The sequence below is a fragment of the Chelonia mydas genome, chromosome 5 (genome assembly GCF_015237465.2).
Source record: "Chelonia mydas isolate rCheMyd1 chromosome 5, rCheMyd1.pri.v2, whole genome shotgun sequence".
NCBI classification, from domain to species: domain Eukaryota; kingdom Metazoa; phylum Chordata; order Testudines; family Cheloniidae; genus Chelonia; species Chelonia mydas.
In genome coordinates, this window is record NC_051245.2 from 126,729,652 (window position 1) to 126,734,533 (window position 4,882).

General features: G+C 46.8%; 1 long non-coding RNA gene across 1 annotated transcript; it reads right to left on the bottom strand.

Annotated features, from left to right (window-relative positions):
* Positions 1-796: 796 nt before the first annotated feature.
* Positions 797-3,371, bottom strand: LOC122465843. Its single transcript, XR_006290943.1, has 3 exons — positions 3,344-3,371; positions 2,491-2,585; positions 797-949 (listed from the first exon to the last, which is right to left on the bottom strand). It is a non-coding gene; the product is annotated as an uncharacterized LOC122465843 (long non-coding RNA).
* Positions 3,372-4,882: the final 1,511 nt, after the last annotated feature.

Consider the following 4,882-nt stretch of genomic DNA (forward strand, 5'->3'; position numbering starts at 1 on the left):
GGAAACCTCTCTCCAGACAGCCATTGTGGGCTGAGAAATTTGCCACACCCACACACGCACCTTCAAATCACATGCTACAATACTTGATCATTCTTGAATGTATTACGAACTATTATGACAAGCTCCTTGGTTTTCAACACATCAATCCCTGCAGAACCATTTCCTAGAAGCTAATGGAAAGGGGTTTATAATATCCTTTGTGTTCTGTGTTATCAGTCAAGCATAGTTTGTGTTCAGATGCTCCTTTCTCTTATGTGTCCTGAAAATCCAGCATGGTAGCCCATTCACTGCAACCATTAGTGGTCAAAACTTAATGAATGTAAGGCTCCATAATGGTCTACTTTTAAATATATTTTACCCCCTCCTCAGCATAAAGGAAGCATACACTGGAGAATGGGTCTCTGATGTTATGAGACTTTGTGATGTCATGAACCTCCCTGTGTAGGACCCTACCTATGTTCTGCATTGCCTAGCTGTAGAGCCGACTGGTATCACATTATACCCATCATCAGTAAGGATTTCAGAGATTCTCTGATCAAGAGCTGGTTGGAAAAATGTCCTTAGACGTGTTTCCATCCGAAAATGCTGATTTGTCAAAAATCAGTACATTCTGAAGGAATGTCAATTTTGATCAAAAATTGACAAAGGCATTCAGCCGAAGTCAGCAGTCTCCCTTTTCCACCTGCAGTTTGCACCTACAATTGAATCATGGGTTGAAATCAGGTCATTAGAGGTGCAAGCATTCCCATTCACCTCTTCAGTTCCTTCATTCTGAGAATGCAAAAGTGTACGTGCACTCTCTGCTGCAATGAGGACGTGCTCTCAAGCTTTACCATACGGGTATGTTTGTGTGGGATGTATGTGTGCACACATTTTTATTAGAGCTTTTTCACAAAATGCAATGTTCATCCCCTAGGAAATTCCAGTCTTACAACCTTTTGTCTTCAGCCTGCAACAGGATGAAAAGTGAAAATATCATTTTTTTTTGCACATCAGTAAGTTCCAGAAGATTTCACTTTGGAAATGTCTAAAAGTGAATGTCAATTGGAATCAAAATGTTCGGCTTAGAAACGTTGACATTTCAAAATCCCGAAGTGTTGATTAGAAACAAAGTGTTTTGCATTTTCCTGAGGACGTTTAGATTGTGATAAAACCCTCCTCTTTGTCAGGAAAATTTCAGTTGAAAAACGTAGGTCCTGTTCTAGTTTTACAGTAGGGTCCTAACACTGCACAGCACCAGAAGGGGAAATTGCAAATATATTTTGTTACAGAAGAGTTCACTGTTCCAGTTTGCTTTACTTTGCACTACTTATTATTGAACATACAGCATCTCATTGCACAGATTTAGTGGCACTATGCGTATTTTGTAGGGGAAGAATAGCCGTATGGATGGAAGTCAAGAGACCTAACTCTTTGTCTCAGCTCTCCCCCCAATTTGCTTAGTGACCTTTTGCAAGTCATTTAGTTTCTCTGTGTGCCAGTTCCCTTCGTCCAATGGGAACAATAGCACTTCACAGGTGGGCTGTGTCATAATTCACAAATATCTGTAAAGAATTCTTTTACTGAGACCATGTCTACACTACAAACATCTGCCAGCATAGTTATGTGAGTCAGGGGTGGGAATAGGTGCACTCCCTGACCGACATAGCTGTGCTGGTGAAAGCCTCAACTGCAGATACAGTTATACTAACAACACTGAATTTGTGGCAGTACAGCTATGCTGGATAGGGCTCCTAGTGTAGACATGGCCTAATAGTGTATGTAGTCTCTGAAATGCTACGGTCTTTTTACTGTGTATTTTTAACATGGTACTTCCTGAAAGAGGAAGCCATTGATCAAACCCTTCAAAGCATATGGAGACTCCCATTGTCAGCCCAGGAGGGAGCTTCTATGCTCATCCAGTCTAACAACCTCCATAATAGATAGAGTAAATTAGTACGTTGCAGGGGCATCTTTTACACAGGTGACTTGGTAGCTGTTCTTTTCTAATTTCTCACATTGCCAGCACTAAAGGCTTGTAGCTCGTTCACTTACTAGGCAAGAGCCCAGATTTCTGCTCGGAGCAGGCAGTGGTTGGACCAATATGTTTCCTCTGCTGCACCCATCTGCCCTAGAGGCTAGATCTGCACACAGGAGGCCCACTGTAAAGCACCACTCTGAGCTGGTAGTTTCACCTCTGACCCATCCTCAGCACATTCCCAAAGAGCCATCTGAAACCAGTCCCATGGCAGTGAACAAGATGTATTAGGAACGGAGAGAAAAAAAAACCTGAAAAGCAGCCTGCACAACAAACGTGACAGAGACATGATACATGGTGGCTTGTCATTCACAACCCTTTCACTCTGCCAGGAGCCTGGAATGGCACGTTGCTGTCAGAGCCAGGCAAGGCTCCCTGGTGCGTGGCTGAATCCTCAGCCAGGTGCAAGAGCGTTTCAGAGCATCCCCTGCGAGCAGGAGAAGGCTTCACTTAAACTAAAGGGTCTGACTCACCTGCTGATGTCAGTGGAAGCTGCAGATGCTCACACCTCTGCCAATCAGGCACAACATCATTAGCCCAGGAGGTGATTCCTTGTTCCATTACTGGGCTGCAAAAGCACCATCTAGTGGCTTAGCCCAAACTGGCCTTAGAGAGCAATCATAGTATAGAAAGGGACTGGACAAGTCAGGAAAGTGAATCCTGTGGGTGGAGTCTGAGCATCTGACTGGGCTGATGGAGGGAAACATGCCTGTTTGTCAGCTCTTACAAAAGAGGAGCCAGTGACCCCAGAAAACACCCTGACCCTCTCCCCTAGGGCTGGGGAGCAAACCATCCTATTCTCCTTCCTGCCTAGGGTAGAGAGGTGGTTGTCCCACTCCCATTCTCCCACCATATCTCCCCACATCCATTGCCTATCCCCTGCATTTTCCTCATTAGTCTCCCCCCTGAATCATTCACCCAGAGATGCTACATCAGCTCAGCCACCCTGCTGGACTAGAGCACTGCAGACATCGCAGAGAGGCCATGGCACTTCCATGCCCGAAGGAAGACTGACAGATCTCTGACCACAGCCAACTGTGTGGTGAAGGGAGGAGGGGATGACAGTAGCTACAACGGATGACAGCCCCATCTCAGTTTCCACAGCTGCTCCCAGGAAGGTGGTTGCCATTTAGGACAACTTACTGCTTGTTTTACAGAGGCTTTATTTAAGTTTTGTGCCACAAGAAGATGACAAAACCCCACCAGTGAAAAATATCCCTTAACTGATCAAGGGGGAAATGCATGGCAACCAAAGAGGTCACCTCCTGACTTCCAAACAAGCAACCAGACACAAAAATAAGACGTGCTTTGAAATTAATGATTTACCTGAAAAACAGCTCCCTGAGCCAGAGCCCTGACACCACAGCCTCACTACTGCCATGGGAGACTGGTGCTTTTATACAGTCTTGCTAGCCCAACATTCCTGCTTGGAGTGTGACTGGAAGAGCTCTCAGCCAATCAGACAGCAAGTGAGACAGCCTGTGCTCAGCAGTTAGCTGATGACCAGGTTTCCTTTGAGTGGCAGTTTCCTCGCCCAGTCAGAATTCACCTCAATCACAACGCTGGTTGGCTGAGGTTGGCAGCCACAGTGAGGCCTCATCTCCTGAGTGCAGTGTCTCACCTTGCAATCTGATTGGCTGAGAGTGCTCTCAATCATAGCTGCTTGCCGAGCCTGCCGTGCCCGGCCTGAGTGGCGGGCTGGACAGGCTGCACTGAGAGCACTGTAGGGCAGTGCCCCCAGCCTGGCTCCTGGTGTCCGCTGAGTGGTGCAGGTCAAGCAGGGTTCAGCCTGTTTGTGTGAATTCCCACATAGAGAGCCCTGCCCAGGCTGCTGCTGCACTGTGCTGGCCTCTGCCTTCTTCAGACGTGGCCAGGCTCCGAGGCCTGCCCCAACCCTCAGCCTGCCCATGGCCATAGACTTGGACAAATAGGCAGAGCACCTGCCCTGAAGGCAGGGATGAGTAGCTAGAGCCCCTCCTGCCTTCTCCCAAATAAGGAGCAGCAGGCCGAATCCCTGTAGCCAGAACCCTGGGACTAGAGCTCTCCCAGCCAGGGAGCAGAGCAGCCCCAGCAAGGCACCTAGCTAGGCTGGCTGCTTCCTGCCACATCCCACCTCCAGCCCAGGGCTGACAGCACCAGGGGCCAGCACGCCAACTACAGCCCTCCACCCACCTAGGACAAGGAGCCCCAGAGTTAGCTGGCCACCCGCGGTGGGAGGTGTCAGAGCCAGCCTGCAGCAATGCAGTTCATCAGGACCAGGGTTGGCTGGGGAACCATAAGTATTTTCCAAGACAAGTTGGAAAAGAATTCCTATTTTTAAATTGCCCTGGTTTTCTATTGAGAAGAACATTTTTCATTGTTGATCATATTTCAGTACAGAGCTTTTCAGAAAACCGAGTTTCCGCCCTGTGGGAAATTGTGATATTTCAGCATTTGTCTTCATCCCAAACCAGACAAAAAGTCAAAATAGCCAATGTCTGAATGCAACAAAGAGATCAGAACAATTTTGCTTCTGCAATGGCTAAATGAATAATTTCAACATTTTTAGCTGGCACAAAATGTTTCTTTTTATCTTTCAAAATGTCCAAATGTTGATTCTAAACTCAATCTTTCAAATTGTCAATTCCAACTGTACAAAATCTTTGTTCAAAATTTTCCTGCTATAGTAAATTCATTTTTCAATAGCTAGCTTTGATGTAGGGCTTTTCATACACAGCTCCAAGGGAGTATTTTTTTAGAGATGGGGAAACTGAGGCACAAAGAGGTGAAGCGACTTGCCAAGGTCACCCAGCAGGCCAGTGACAGAGCTGGGAATAGATCACAGGTCTTCTGAGACCCAGTCTAGTGCGTTGTCCACTAGGCAAC